Source organism: Oncorhynchus clarkii, chromosome 2 (genome assembly GCF_045791955.1).
Source record: "Oncorhynchus clarkii lewisi isolate Uvic-CL-2024 chromosome 2, UVic_Ocla_1.0, whole genome shotgun sequence".
In the NCBI taxonomy this organism is placed as follows: Eukaryota; Metazoa; Chordata; class Actinopteri; order Salmoniformes; family Salmonidae; genus Oncorhynchus; species Oncorhynchus clarkii.
The window spans coordinates 38427734-38444791 of NC_092148.1; the positions used below are offsets into that span (position 1 = coordinate 38427734).

The 17058-nt window shown below is 41.2% G+C and overlaps 1 protein-coding gene across 1 annotated transcript in view; it reads right to left on the reverse strand.

The window, feature by feature from the left end:
- Window positions 1-17058, reverse strand: part of LOC139367878 (membrane-associated guanylate kinase, WW and PDZ domain-containing protein 2-like) — a 291127-nt gene that overhangs the window by 273672 nt on the left and 397 nt on the right. Inside the window, exon 2 of the mRNA XM_071106232.1 lies at window positions 8454-8570. The gene's annotated coding sequence lies outside the window, so the exon portion shown is untranslated. The remainder of the gene's footprint in view (window positions 1-8453; window positions 8571-17058) is intronic.

The following is a 17058-nucleotide window of genomic DNA, read 5'->3' on the forward strand; positions in this document are numbered from 1 at the left end:
CAGGCCTCTCATCTTTTTAAGTGGGAGAACTTGCACAATTGGTGGCTGACTAAACATGTTTTTGCCCCACTGTATATATATATATACACTTTTTTATTTAAAAAAGCCTGTCCTACTCCCTACCAAAAACGTGTGACTTGTCTGATAATCAAGAAATGTGATTTTGTTTCATTGAATCTCTGTCTGTATATTTGGATTCTTTATCACTGGCTGAACAAGTGGAAGTGGTAGCTTGTTTGTTCATCTATCACTGATTAGAAACATTTAGCATACAATAATATAGCCTAAATCAAGTGTATTATTTATCTATTGACTCACGTAGTAGCCTTATATAGCCTTTTATAGAGCCTAGGCTATTTTCTTACCGCCCCAATCCCACTGAAACCCAAAATCCTGACTCCTGTCTCAATTCCTACCTTTATTCTTTAATCCACACATTGAATTACCAAATCATGCCTCGACTATGAATGTCAAAGTTCCGCTGTAACATTTCCCCCCTTCTCTGCCCATATGAGAGCTTCGGTAGAGAATGTGTGATCAACAATTGGTATGAGAGTGGATATGGCTATTTTTTTTTTTACAGAGTTGGTCCCCATTAAGATACCTTGATATCTCGGGGTGCACTCTGTGCGTCCTGAGCATGTTCTGTGTCGACATAGCCTACAGTTGAAATGTGCTGAATAATTGAGGAACATGATAACGCTTAGAATATATGAAAATGGCTGTCCAGCAATGATCAACAATTATCTTGACAGAGCTTGAATTATTTTTTATGAATAATGGAAACATTTTACAACCCAGGTGTGCAAAGCTCTTAGAGATTTAACCAAAAATACTCAGTAATCGCACCAAAGGTGCTTTCACAAAGTATCGACTCAGTGGTATGAATGCTTTAGATATTTCAGTATTTAATTTGGAATAAATTAGTAAAATTTCTCAAAAAATGTTTTCACTTTGTTATAATGGGTTATTGTGTGTAGATGTGAGGAAAATATACACTGCTCAAAAAAATAAAGGGAACACTTAAACAACACAATGTAACTCCAAGTCAATCACACTTCTGTGAAATCAAACTGTCCACTTAGGAAGCAACACTGATTGACAATAAATTTCACATGCTGTTGTTGTCTATTCCATTTGCACAGGTGGAAATTATAGGCAATTAGCAAGACACCCTCAATAAAGGAGTGGTTCTGCAGGTGGGGACCACAGACCACTTCTCAGTTCCTATGCTTCCTGGCTAATGTTTTGGTCACTTTTGAATGCTGGCTAAGCTTTCACTCTGGTGGTAGCATGAGACGGAGTCTACAACCAACACAAGTGGCTCAGGTAGTGCAGCTCATCCAGGATGGCACATCAATGTGAGCTGTGGCAAGAAGGTTTGCTGTTTCTGTCAGCGTAGTGTCCAGAGCATGGAGGCGCTACCAGGAGACAGGCCAGTACATCAGGAGATGTGGAGGAGGCCAACAACCCAGCAGCAGGACCTCTACCTCCGCCTTTGTGCAAGGAGGAGCAGGAGAAGCACTGCCAGAGCCCTGCAAAATGACCTCCAGCAGGCCACAAATGTGAATGTGTCTGCTCAAACGGTCAGAAACAGACTCAATGAGGGTGGTATGAGGGCCCGACGTCCACAGGTGGGGGTTGTGCTTACAGCCCAACACTGTGCAGGATGTTTGGCATTTGCCGGAAAACACCAAGATTGGCAAATTCGACACTAATGTCTGCTCTTCACAGATGAAAGCAGGTTCACACTGAGCACATGTGACAGACGTGACAGAGTCTGGAGACGCCGTGGAGAACGTTCTGCTGCATGCAACATCCTCCAGCATGACCGGTTTGGCGGTGGGTCAGTCATAGTGTGGGGTGGCATTTCTTTGGGGGGCCGCACAGCCCTCCATGTGCTCGCCAGAGGTAGCCTGACTGCCATTAGGTACCGAGATGAGAACCTCAGACCCCTTGTGAGACCATATGCTGGTGCGGTTGGCCCTGGGTTCCTCCTAATGCAAGACAATGCTAGACCTCATGTGGCTGGAGTGTGTCAGCAGTTCCTGCAATAGGAAGGCATTGATGCTATGGACTGGCCCGCCTGTTCCCCAGACCTGAATCCAATTGAGCACATCTGGGACATCATGTCTCACTCCATCCACCAACGCCACGTTGCACCACAGACTGTCCAGGGGTTGGAGGATGCTTTAGTCCAGGTCTGGGAGGAGATCACTCAGGAGACCAACCGCCACCTCATCAGGAGCATGCCCAGGCCTTGTAGGGAGGTCATACAGGCACGTGGAGGCCACACACACACTACTGAGCCTCATTTTGACTTGTTTTAAGGACATTACATCAAAGTTGGATCAGCCTGTAGTGTGGTTTTCCACTTTAATTTTGAGTGTGACTCCAAATCCAGACCTCCATGGGTTGATAAATTTGATTTCTGTTGATAATTTTTGTGTGATTTTGTTGTCAGCACATTTCAACTATGTAAAGAAAAAAGTATTTCATAAGAATATTTCATTCATTCAGATCTAGGATGTGTTATTTTAGTGTTCCCTTAATTTTTTTGAGCAGTTTTCTTCCATTTCTTCCATTTTGAAATCAGGCTGTAACACAACAATGTGGAATAAGTCAAGAGGTATGAACACTTTCTGTATCTTTTATTAAAGATAAAAAAAGTTCACAGAAGTAAAATGTCAAGGTAGACCTACCAATTAGTTTGTGTTTTTACTACTGTTTGATTTACTGAAAATCAGTAACAGAATTTCAGAAAAATCTGAAACAGAATTACTGCAATTGAATTGGCTACAATGGGAATTCATAGTAGTCACAAACCACAGTTGGGTCACCTGATGAGTTTGTCCATCTCATAACGGTTTTTCTTTATTTTATCTGTCATCTGGCAGTCAAAGCAAGTGTCTGCCTTTTTCACTTCTCTCTCTCTCTACAGTTAATGTCACCTCTCCCGGATCATATTGACAACTACACATGAGCTCCCTCTCTTTCCATTTACTGTAACCGGCATCCTACCCACTGAGCACTGACCAACACTGGACATCCATGGACATTGAAAAGTAGTTGAAATTTGGTCAGTTCGCCCTGAGCTTGATTTCAATGTCTGCAGATGTTGTTTATTGTTACCGTCCGGACTTGATTTGAACATCCACTGATGTAGATTTTTGGTCGAGTTTGGACTGGCCTTGATTTGTTCCAAATATAGTCCGAACCAAATATGAAGCAATCATAGAAATCAATGTTTCACAAGTTTGGACATTACAGCACAGTACAATACAATACACTACAGTAAAACGAGTTAACTAGAGTATAGTTCCATACTGTACAGTGCAGTACAGCCCTATTCTGTACGTTATTCTGTACTGTACAGTAGAGTTGAATAGAGTAGAGTTCAGTACTGTACAGCAGAGCACACTAAAATTGAGAACAGTATAATGTACTGTAAGGCACTGTACTCTACTTTACTGAACTCTGATGTACTGTACTCTACTGAGCACTACTGTGCCGTACTTTGATGTCCAAACTTGTGAAACATAGACGTCAATGATTGATTCAGCAAAAGTGGTCTTGTTTGGGGGCAGAGCTCATTAAAATAATAGCCGCTATGTAGAATAATATCAACATATGCAAAGGAAGATATTACATATTTGTACCATTGTGCAACTATTCAGGCTATATCGCCATGAATACAATATTATTAATGTCTGTAATTATGCATCTGTATAGTACAGATCAGGGACCCATGACGAAATTTCGTTATTGCTGGGTGTATATCCAATTTAGTTATTGTAATTCCATAATCAAAATGTAAAAAATTAAAGTCAAGGTATAACGTGCTAGCTGACACGCCATTATTTCCGCAGACATCTTTGAATCTTGGACCAGATATTTAACAGTTTTTGGAAAACGTGGGCACATAAAAAATAGATTTTACTGAATTTGTGTTACTAAACAGTTTATGCAGTATTCAGCTAAATTATTAAAATGTAAAATGTCCCTGTGTGTGTGTGCATATTGACAGACCAAAGTGCTGGTCGGGTCAAAATCAATGAAATGTCAATCAGAGCCATGGCATCCCCACCTGTGTTTGTGTGAGCAATGATCATGTGTGACTTTCGTGTGTGACCGCTGTGTGTGTGTGTCTTAGCAATGTGCATGTTCTGTGTGCAGTTGGGGGCAGGGCGTCATGACAACGCAGGCCTGGAAATGAGGCTAGTTGCCGTGGAAACCACATGCTGAGAGCTTTTCTACAGGATGAGTGAAGGAGCGAGAGAGAGAGAGACAGAGACAGTAAGATACAGTAGATGGCATTAAGGATTTATATAGCATTTCTTGAGAATTCAACACACTCTTTGTTGCCCTGAAACTCTTGCTAGAGGCTCTGTCCTCTTGTCAGTAGATATTTTCTATTGCTTTGCACGTATAACCAGAGTAGTCTTCACACATGGATGACTCCCTTACAAGCAACAAAGCATTACATAGTAGTCCTGTAGGGGTGTGCCGAGTACTCGGACAAAATGAGTATTGTAATAGATAAAAATAAAAAAAAAAGTGTTTTTTGTAATTATCTGTAATCTGAAAAAAAAAAGTGTCTTTCAGCTGCCAGCTCACATCTTTATTTCACTCAAACAGTATGAAGCGCTGTGTGTTCTAAACAACTATTGGCTAGTTCTTCTGTCTGTAAAGAAATGGGCGGGGTATCGCTTGAGCCTGCTGCAAAGATTGGTTTAGAACAAGCCGCTCTCCCTCTGCTCTCATAGACAGACACACGCACTCACTGTTTCACTCACAGTCAATCATCTCAGGACCTTCTCCAAACATTGTGTATGAATCAGAATCCGTATCTAGTAATTTGCTGTGAATCTAGTTAATTCCTGTTGACTTTGCTGAGACCATTTTGTTGTTTTTGTCTGTCTACTTGCTGTTGTTTAGTTTGGTATAATTATTCCATTGCTGACTACGTCTGTCGTTATGTCATGATCTGAGCCCATGCTTGCTATTATTTATTCTCGCTCAGGAATGTTTACAAAGCGACAGATCATTTGAAAATAAAATGTAGATAGTTTATTTTGGTTGTACAAATGTTGTTGCGTAAGTATCGGGAGAGAAACGTTTTGCTCCTCTCAAAAGTGAAACAATCTATGGGGCAATCAAATTATCCTACTTTCATCTAAATCTGTGTCTGGAGTGAATGCAAGCAGTAGTAGCCAGCCATGCATTAGGCTGTTTTTTAGCCTATTTTGTTGTTAATCGAGTAAATTGTAAAGTAAATTGTGCATTTGCATCTTTCTGGGTCGTTTACCTTTGAACAATGTGTGAAGGAAAATAACGATGAGATGCACTCTGAGGGATAGCTTGAGGTAAAGGCTTTACCGGAATATAAAGCGCACTTTCAGGCTTTCTGATCAAGAGGAAATCAGATCACAATGGTGCTTTAAAGAAAGACAAAATATATATAGGTCAAATCATGACGTCAGTGATCTTCAGGTCAGAAAGTTGGAGCTCTAGAAAGGTGGCTGAGTTTCCGAATTGTAGGATGAGTTGGATGACCATTCAACTATTTTTCCAAGTCAGAGCTCGGTTTTTTCAGAGTTCACAGTTGTCTTGAACACACTGAAGGCAGAAGGCAGAGATTTCCAAGTTCCCAGATGTTTTAAACAACGCATGAGTATCAAGTGTGATAAAACAAACTAATGTAGTCTCCTCTGCTGCAGCTGTAGCTGTAGGCAGCCCACTCACCATAGTGTTGGGTTGCCTAGCAACCAGAATAAACAAACACACAGTGCTCATGCCTCTGTCCCATACACACAGACTTGAAGTTCAGTAGCCTAGCTAATTTCAACATGAATAATGAAGAGTGAGAAAGTTACAGAAGAACACATATCATACCCCTAAAGCATGCTAACCTCTCACCATTACAATGACAGGTGAAGTTAGTATTTTGGGGGGGTATAATATTTGTGTGTCTGCACTTTAACCTCAGTAATATTATCATTTCAAATCCACGGTGCTGGAGTACAGAACCAAAGCAAACAACAACTTGTGAATGTCCAGATACTTTTGGAACTCACTGTAAATATCCACACACCAAGAATTACTTATGGTAGATTCTTTCAGCAGACAGAGTGTCAATTCAGGTCAGATTGTAGCATATTTTTACTCTTTACAAACCGGAGAACATGCAGAGTTGTTATAATTAGGTTCACCATTAGCTGTTGCAAAACGCAGCAGCTTCTCTTCCTTTGGTTCCACACAAAACACGAAACATGACATAACACAGAACATTAATAGACAAGAACAGCTCAAGGACAGAACTACATATTTTTGTTTTTTAAAGGCACACGTAGCCTACATATCAATACATATAGATAGTTATGCACTGTACAAATAATGCTGCAGCAAAAGGGAGAGCATTTGGAAGGGGAGAGTGTGTGTTGGTAGAAGATGGATAAATAGATGGATTATGGTACGAAAACAATTGTTAATTATCATTAAATTTACACTACTGCTATTGCATAAAATACATCTACTACTTGAAAATAAAAGTTGACTTCCAGAAAAACCTGGAGTCATAAAAACTAGTAGCAAAATACATTGATGTTTTTTGCGGGGTAATGGGCTCTCAGAACAATTCTATGCGGGTTAGTTCGGGTTGCGGAAAAAAATCTGTCCTGATGTCGGGTGTCTGGGGTCTTGGAATTGATATGGCCCGGAGCAGGGCAGGACTCTAACATAGAGCGCATCTGAAATGGCACCACATTCCCTATAAAATAACCACATGTAGTGCACTATACTGGTAACATGGTGACATTTCAGACACAGCCTGTTCGATATCAAACTAAGAGAACTGTCAAGTAGTACATCAAGCTTTAACCAACTTAGAAACAGCACTGCAAATACACCAAATATGTTGTCTTGGATCGGAGTCAATCAGCCAATAAGAGCCCACAGATGCTGGGTGCATCTCAATAGTCTCATCTCAAACATAGGTACATTTCAAAAATCTCACCTCAAACACAGGTTGGGTGCATCTCAATAGTCTCATACCTCACCTCAAACACAGGTCAGGTGCATTTAGATTGTCTCACCGTACCCAACTTCATCTCAAACACAGGGCGGGTGTAGCTCAATAGACACATCTTTTATTTATTTATTTTACTTCACATTTATTGAACCAGGTAGGCTAGTTGAGAACAAGTTCTCATTTGCAACTGCGACCTGGCCAAGAAAGCATAGCAGTTCGACACATACAACACAGAGTTACACATGGAATAAACAAAACATACAGTAGAAAAAATACATACATACAGTGAGTGCAAATGAGGTAACAAGGGAGTTAATGCAATAAATAGGCCATGGTGGTGAAGTATTTGCAAAATAGCAATTAAACACTGTGCAGAAGATGCATGTGCAAGTAGAGATATTGGGGTGCAAAGAGCAAGATAAATAAATAAATAAATAAATAAATAAATAAATACAGTATGGGGATGAGGTAGCTGGATGGGCTGTTTACAGATGGGCTATGTACAGGTGCAGTGATCTGTGAGCCGCTCAGACAACTGGTGCTTAAAGCTAGTGAGGGAGATATGAGTGCTACGAGAGGGTGCTGCTATGGTGACCAGTGAGCTGAGATAACGCGGGGCTTGGTGACGAGTATGAAGCGAGGGCCAGCCAACGAGAGCATAGAGGTCGCAGTGGTGGGTAGTATATGGGGCTTTGGTGACAAAACGGATGGCACAGTGATAGACTGCATCCAATTTGTTGAGTAGAGTGCTGGAGGCTATTTTATAAATTACATTGCCGAAGTCGAGGATCAGTAGGATGGTCAGTTTTACAGGGCATGTTTGGCAGCATAAGTGAAGGATGCTTTTGTTGCGAAATAGGAAGCCAATTCTAGATTTAATTTTGGATTGGAGATGCTTCATGTGAGTCTGGAAGGAGAGTTTACAGTCTAACCAGACACCTAGGTATTTGTAGTTATCCACATATTCTAAGTCAGAGACGTCCAGAGTAGTGATGCTGGACGGGCGGGCAGGTGCGGGCAGTGATCGGTTGAAGAGCAGTTGGAGGCCACGGAAGGAGTGTTGTATGGCATTGAAGCTTGTCTGGAGTCCAAAGAAGGGCCAGAAGTATACAGAATGGTGTCGTCTGCGTAGAGGTGGATCAGATAATCACCAGCAGCAAGAGCGACATCATTGATGTAAACAGGTTGTTTGAAAGGGATAGGTTGGATGCCTAAAGGGATCTGGCCTCTACCTGCCGAGTTGTATAAAGGAGAGATTGAGGGAAAGCCCAAGGAGAGGAGGAATAATGAAATGCATTCCTAATGTTCAGCTATGGTCAGGGGTCAGGTTATAACAACCAAGCAACTTCTCTCTAAGGTGGGTTGAGGGGTGAGGGAGTGAATGACTGAGTGACTGTGTCTGCATGCGTGCGTGTTGACTCACAGGGCACGGTGCGGAGGTAGAGGTTGTCTCTAATAATTTGCTGGTGGTCGTGGTCCACGGAGCCCTTGGAGAAGCGCAGGTTGAGGTAGTGCCGAAGGTCCTTATCCACCACGCCTCCTACACACACAAACACCATAAACAAACAGACACAGTTAAAATGCAGTCTAAAACACACACGCGGATGCAGGCCCTCAAGCAAGCAGACGCACACACACACAGACACACAAAACATGGTACACATCACAGTAATTGTGTGAACTAGTACACTCTCAGAAAAAAAAGATTCCAAAGGGGTTATTTGGCTGTCCCCATAGGAGAACCCTTTTTGGTTCCAGGCAGAACCAATTAAGGTTTAAGGTAGAACCCTTTTTGGTTCCATGTAGAACCCTCAAAGGAACCAAAAGGGTTATACTTGGAACCGTTTTTAAAAGGTGTATCCTATAGGGACAGCTGAAAAAAACATTTTAGGTTCTAGATAGCATCTTCTTTTCTAATAGTGTAATCACCTTGGGCTCAACATGCTCAGCAGGCTGTGATGTGTGTGTGCGTGCGTGTGTACAAAGACAAGCGGGACAAGGACAGAGGCCTATCACGCCACATCTCACTAATGATATAGAGCACAGAGTCCGACAGAGTGTATTGAGTCTCTTTATTTGTCAGTGTATAGCTTAATCCCTACATCTCCACATGACAAACCCTAGTAAGACTTCATAGTGTACACCAGAGTTGCCATTCGTGTTAAATTAAGACCTAGACAACCAGGTGAGGGGAGTTCATAACTAATCAATGACCTTAAAACCTTGTGACTAGGGGGCATTATTTTCATTTTTGGAAAAATAACGTTCCCGTAGTAAACGGAATATTTTGTCAGGACAAGATGCTAGAATATGCATATAATTGACAGCTTAGGATAGAAAACACTCAAAAGTTTCCAAAACTGTAAAAATATTGTCTGTGAGTATAACAGAACTGATATTGCAGGCGAAAGCCTGAGAAAAATCCAATCCGGAAGTGCCTCATGTTTTGAAAGTGCTGCGTTCCAATGCGCCTCTATTGAGCAGTGAATGGGCTATCAACCAGATTACTTTTTCTCCGTATTCCCCAAGGTGTCTACAGCATTGTGACGTAGTTTTACGCATTTATGTTGAAGAATACCCGTAAGAGGCTACATTGCGCAAGTGGTCACCCGATGCCCCCAGAGTGATTCTCGCGTTAAAATACAGAGGTAGCCATTATTCCAATCGGTCCTACTGAAAAACGAATTGTCCCGGTGGATATATTATCAAATAGATATTTGAAAAACACCTTGAGGGTTGATTATAAACAACGTTTGCCATGTTTTTGTCGATATTATGGAGCTAATTTGGAATATTTTTCGGCGTTTTCGTGACTGCAATTTCCGGGCGATTTCTCAGCCAAACGTGAAGAACAAACGGAGCTATTTCGCCTACAAAAATTATATTTTTGAAAAAAAGGAACATTGGCTATCTAACTGGGAGTCTCGTGAGTGAAAACATCCGAAGCTCATCAAAGGTAAAATATTTAATTTGATTGCTTTTCTGATTTCCGTGACCAAGTTACCTGCTGCTAGCTGGACAAAATGCTATGCTAGGCTTTCGATAAACTTACACAAATGCTTGTCTAGCGTCGGTTTTGAAAATCTGAGATGACAGGGTGATTAACAAAAGGCTAAGCTGTGTCTCAATATATTTCACTTGTGATTTTCATGAATAGGAATATTTTCTAGGAATATTTATGTCCGTTGCGTTATGTTAATTAGTGTCAGTCGATGATTACGCTCCCTCATGCGGGATGGGGAGTCACTAGATTAAGTGATCAATCAAGTCCAATGGAGGAGCGAAAACACTTGTTATGTGGAGACATTTTATTGGGAAAGGGGTGGTGTATGGTGTAAACCAGGGTTGTGAAACTCAATTTCTGGATGGCCATGTGTCTGCGAGTTTTCACTCCTCCCTTCTAGAACAACGAACACTCAGTGGCAAATAAGAACATGGACATTTCATAGATCCAACACACCATAGCACATATTTTGGACTGAAATGTATAGCTACATCAGCTTTAACGATGGTTTGTTATGCCTTCATTCACCATCTTCCACGTTCATGTCACCACAACCCCTCGCCTTTTGAGCTCCCGGGAGGCGCAGCGGTCTAAGGCACTGCATCTGTTCCGATAGTTGTACTTCTGTACAAAGTATTATGTTGTCCTTTGTTGTCAACTAGTGGGGAAGTTGGGTACTGTAGTTTTTAATTCGTTAACATCTGTTCAGAGCTAATTCCTATCAGAACAATCCGAGCAACAACAGACAGACTCGTTATGTGTTTCCATCTTGCTAGGCCTTGGTTAAAGATAAGTCTGTAAGTATTTTAAGTTTTTAGGACATACTTTTGCTAATTCAAATTGCGTTTCTAGAATATTGATGGTTTTTTTAAACATTTTTTTCCGATGATGCTAAACTAATTGCGCTAACTATCGCCCATTCACTTAACATTATTTGTTAGCATGCTAGCTAACATTTCGTGACGGAATTTAACTTCTTTGGGTTTTGGAAGTATATAACTATTTTAAGTGTTCAGATACCTCGGACGAGGTAAAGTATAGTTATTAAGCTATACGAACACTTAGATTGTGTGTATATGTTTAGTGGCACCTTTCCTGTGATGTAAATTGTCATAATTTCTGCATGGTCATGTTGGCAAGCTCAGGATATTTTATTGTTGCTAGCTTGTGATAAAATGCTCTTCTTTATTTGTATCCATTTTCATAAATGTATATAGTTAATTTTCTAATACATTTTCTCCTTTTTGTATCTGTTACAGTTTTACAAACAAAATATCTTCTAAAGATTCTTAACGGCACCAGTGCCTCCCTGATTCTTTATTGGAAGAGTGGAAGCTGTCTGCCAAACTTTGTAGCTTACACATTGTGAGGGCAGAACAGCATCTCAGTGCTAGAGGTGTCACTACAGACTCTCTGGTTCGAATCCAGGCTGTATCACAACCGGCCATGATTGGGGGTCCCATAGGGCGGCACACAATTGGCCCAGTTTTGGCCAGTGTAGGCCGTCATTGTAAATAATATTTTTTTCTTAATTAACTGACTTGCCTTGTTAAATAAAGGTTAAATAAAAAAATTACACAAACAAATCCTGAACCTTATCTGAAAAGAATCGCACTGGAATGCAATAGCATCTGTTTTACGGGCTTCTGACCAATTCTGTTATTTTTTGTACATAATGTTTCCACAATCTTTCCTATGACCAAAAAAAGGTTCTGACCATAAAAAGGCAATTACTAACCTTAATTTGGATGAAGATGTCACGTATACTCCTTCTCCGGCTCTCAAGGTCACCAGGCTGCTCATTATTACACACACCTGTCACCATCGTTAGGCACACCAGCACCTCATCAGACTCACCTGGACTCCATCACCTGCCTGATGACCTTCCCTATATATGTCACTACCTTTGGTCTTTTCCCTAGGCGTTATTGTTTCTGTTCCAGTGTTCATGTATGCACACTACCCATGTTTCTTGTTTTGTTCATTTAGTTATTGAATACACTCCCTGAACTTGCGTCCCGACTCCCAGCATACACGTTACAGAAGATTTGTAGTTCAATGAGTCGGCAGCGCAGGGCATACTGCCTCACCCTGGACCAGGCCCGAGACAGCAATATAGAGGCCGAAGTGCGGGCAGCCTGATGAAACTACTGTTGTGAGTAAATAAACCACTTCTACCCTCTATTCTATAGGCGAATGCACAGTCACTGGAGAACAATATGGACGAGCTCCTTTCGCAACTATCCTATCAACGGGACCTGAAGAACTAATCTTTTTCTTGGAAACGTGGCTGAACAAGGACATGGATAAAATTCTAGCTGTTTTTCCTATACATCAGCCGGAGAGAATGTCAGCGTCGGGTAAGCTCAAGGGGGGCGTTGTGTGTCCCTTTGTTAACAGCTGTTGCGCAATCTATAATATTAAAGAAGTCTTGAGGTTCTGCTCACCTGAGTTAGAATACCTCATAAGGTGTAGAGTCTTCTATATTTTTCACACCACTAACCGGCACTATGGCCACACTCAATGAGCTGTCTACTGTAGGGCCATAAGAAAGCAAGAAAATGGTCATCCAAAGCCATGCTCCTAGAGCTGGTGATTTAACGCAGGAAAAATGTAATCCGTTTTACCTAATTTCTACCAGCATGCCACCTGTGCAACTTTAGGCGAATAAACTCTATATCACCTTAACTCCACACACAGAGACACATACCAATGTCACGGATTTCTTCCATCGAAGGAGAGGAGGACCAAAACGCAGCGTGGTTAGAGTTCATGCTTTTTAAGATGAGAAACTCAACATGAACACAAAAACAACAAACGTGGCAAAACCCGAAACAGACCGATCTGGTGCAGAGAACACAAAGACAGGAAACAATCACCCACAAAGTACCCACAGAATATGGCTGCCTAAATATGGTTCCCAATCAGAGACAACGATAGACAGCTGCCTCTAATTGAGAACCAATCTAGGCAACCATAGACATACAAAATACAAATAATAAAGGGGACAGCCCCAATAAACATACAAGACAAAAACACATATCACTCATGTCACACCCTGACCTAACCAAAATAACGAGGAAAACAAAGAATACTAAGGTCAGGGTGTGACAACCAAGCTCTTCCTCCTCCTCCATTTGGTAAATCTGACGATAATTCTGATTCCTGCCGACGAGCAAAAACTCCTACAGGAAGTACCAATGACGCGCTCAATACGGAAGTGGTCCGATGAAGCGGATGCTAAGCTACAGGACTGTTTCGCTAGCACAGACTGGAATATGTAACCGGACTCATCCAGTCACCGGCTTCATTAATAAGTGCATTTGCTACATTGTCCACACAGTTCATCCACACGGAGCTAAAGGCTAGAGCGGCCGCTTTCAAGGAGCGGGACAATAACCCAGAAGCTCATAAAAAAATCCCACTACGCCCTCCAACAAACCATCAAACAGGCAAAGCATCAATACAGGACTATGATTTAAATCCTACTACTCTGCTGCTCATTAGGCTTGCTAACCGATAACAAATGGAAACCCAGCCGCGAGCTTCCCAGTGATGCAAGCATACCAGACAAGCTAAATACCTTCTATGCTCACTTCGAGGCAAACAACACTGAACCATGCGTGAGAACAGTAGCTGTTCCGAATTACTGTGTAATCATGCTCTCCTTAGCCGACGTGAGTAAGACCTTTAACCTCTAGCGACGAGCAATCCCGTATCCGGGAGAGTAATCATAGCCACCAAGCGCATTACCATAACGCAACGTTTCCTATTCATGAAAATCGCAAATGAAATGAAATAAATATATTCAAACACAAGCTTAGCCTTTTGTTAACAACACTGTTCTCAGATTTTCAAAATATGCTTTTCAACCAAAGCTACACAAGCATTTGTGTAAGAGTATTGATAGCCTAGCATAGCATTAAGCCTAGCATTCAGCAGGCAACATTTTCACAAAAACAAGAAAAGCTTTCAAATAAAATAATTTACCTTTGAAGAACTTCGGATGATTTCAATGACGAGACTCTCAGTTAGATAGCAAATGTTCATTTTTTCCAAAAAGATTATTTGTGTTGGCGAAATAGCTCCGTTTTGTTCATCACGTTTGGCTAAGAAAAAGACCGGAAAATGCAGTCACTACAACGCCAAACTTTTTTCCAAATTATCTCCATAATATCGACAGAAACATGGCAAATGTTGTTTAGAATCAATCCTCAAGGTGTTTTTCAGTCGTAACAGTTGGTTTCTTATCAGAAGCGAACGGAAAAATACTGCAGCTGGAGATTACGCAATAATTGCAACGGAGGACACCAAGCGACCACCTGGTAGATGTAGTCTCTTATGGTCAATCTTCCAATGATATGCCTACAAATACGTCACAATGCTGTCGACACCTTGGGGAAGCGACAGAAAGCCTAAGCTCATTCGTGGCCCATTCACAGCCATATAAGGAGTCATTGGCATGAGGCGGTTTAAAAAAATGCGGTACTTCCTGATTTTTATCTGGGTTTCGCCTGTAACATCAGTTCTGTGGCACTCACAGACAATATCTTTGCAGTTTTGGAAACGTCAGTGTTTTCTTTCCAAAGCTGTCAATTATGTGCATAGTCGAGCATCTTTTCGTGACAAAATATCTTGGTTTAAAATGGGAACGTTTTTCATCCAATAATCAAAATAGCGCCCCCTATATCCAAGAAGTTAAAACAGGATCACATTCACAAGATGGATTACCTGGACCTGGGCCAGATGGATTACCTGGACACATACAAGCTGGCAAGAGTGTCTTCACTGACAATTTTCAACCTCTCCCTGACCCAGTCTGTAATACCCAATGGTGGAAAAAGTACCCAATTGTCATACTTGAATAAAAGTAAAGATACCTAAATAGAAAATGACTCAATTAAAAGTGAGTCACCCACTAAAATACTACTTGAGAAAAAGTCCAAATGTATTTGGATTTAAATATACTTAAGTATCAAAAGTGTAAATCATTTCACATTCATTATATTAAGCAAACCAAACAACACTATTTTCTTGTTTTTTTAATTTACGGATAGCCAGGGGCATACTCTAACACTCAGACACAAATTGCAAACAAAGCATTTGTGTTTGGTGTGTCTGCCAGACAAGATGCAGTAGGGATGACCAGGGATGTTCTCTTGACTTGTGTGAATTGGACCATTGTCCTATCCTGCTAAGCATTTGTAACAAGTACTTTTGGGTGTCAGGGAAATGAAGTAAAAAGTATATTATTTTCTTCAGGAAAGTATTGAAGTAAAAGTGGTCAACAATATAAATAGTAAAGTACAGATACCATAAAAACTACTTTAAAGTATTTTTACTTAAATAACGGCTTTACACCACTGGTAATACCTACAGTGGGGAGAACAAGTATTTGATAACCTGCAAAATCGGCAGTGTTTCTTACTTACAAAGCATGTAGAGGTCTGTAATTTTTATCACTTCAACTGTGAGAGACGGAATCTAAAACAAATATCCAGAAAATCACATCGTATGATTTTTAAGTAGATATCTACCTCAATTGCCTCGTACAGTCTGAGGTCCTGAGCGCTCTGGAGCAGGTTTTCATGAAGGATCTCTCTGTACTTTGCTCTGTTCATCTTTCCCTTGATCCTGACTAGCAACATCCCCACAGCATGATGCTGCCACCACCATGCTTCACTGTAGGGATGGCGCTAGGTTTCCTCCAGACGTGACGCTTGGCATTCAGGCCAAAGAGTTCAATCTTGGTTTCATCAGCCCAGAGCATCTTGTTTCTCATGGTCTGAGTCCATTAGGTGCCTTTTGGCAAACTCCACGTGGGCTGTCCTGTACCGTTTACTGAGGAGTGACTTCCATCTGGCCACTCTAACATAAAGGCCTGATTCATGGACGCTGCAGAAATGGTTGTCCTTCTGGAAGGTTCTCTCATCTTCACAGAGGAACTCTGCAGCTCTGGCAGAGTGAACATCAGGTTCTTGGTCACCTCCCTGACCAAGGCCCTTCTCCCCCCAATTGCTCAACTCTAGGAAGAGTCTTGGTTTTTCCACATTTCTTCCATTTAAGAATGATGTAGGCCACTGTGTTCTTGGGGACCTTCAATAATGCCAAATTTGTTGTTACCCTTCCTCAGATCTGTGCCTTTTTTAATTCATTTTAGAATTAGGCTCTAACCTAACAAAGGGGGTCTGAATACTTTCCAAATGCACTGTATATAGCCAAGTTGTTGTTAGTCATTGTGTATCTATTATTACTTGAATTATTATTACTTATCTATAATTTTCTTTCTGTCTGCACTTTTGGGAAGGTCCCATAAGTAAGCATTTCACTGTTAGTCCACACCTGTTGTTTACGAAGCATGTGACGAATAGCATTTTATTTGATTCGGATCTACAAATCAAATACCTATCACTTAACACACAGGATGGCCATACAGTGAGCTCTATGCTTACTGGGAATGATGACTACCTCACTTCCTCACAATTACTTCCTCACAAACAGAGACGACACTGAATCAGTATACAGTAGGACATTCATATCATCTTGTATGTTCAAGCTATTACGCTACACACACTGTATCCAATCCACTGGCACAGGCAATCATGCATACATGACGACAATTATGTTTACTGTCCATCAAGAGGAAATGCTTTTACAGTAGCACACACTACAGTAACACAAACACACACAAAACTGCCTCTAGACAGTGTCAACTGCACTGATCTAAAACAAAGAAACGCACACACAGCCCATAACCCTGTCGGTGACAACTGCACTGATTTGATCTGAAAACACAGAGCTCGTCAATAACACCTTATGTAAAAATGAATGACACCATTTTAACAAAGGTCTGAGGCACTGTGGTGAATCCCACCACAAAAGCAGACAGCTCTGCTGGTTAGAGCACAGCAGGAGAAGAAAGGGTGGAAAGGAGGAGAGAGGAGGAGAGACAAACAAGTAGAAAATGCTAGCTGATGGGGAAAAGATTATCCGACTGTCGCAGTGTGAAAATCACATCTGACAC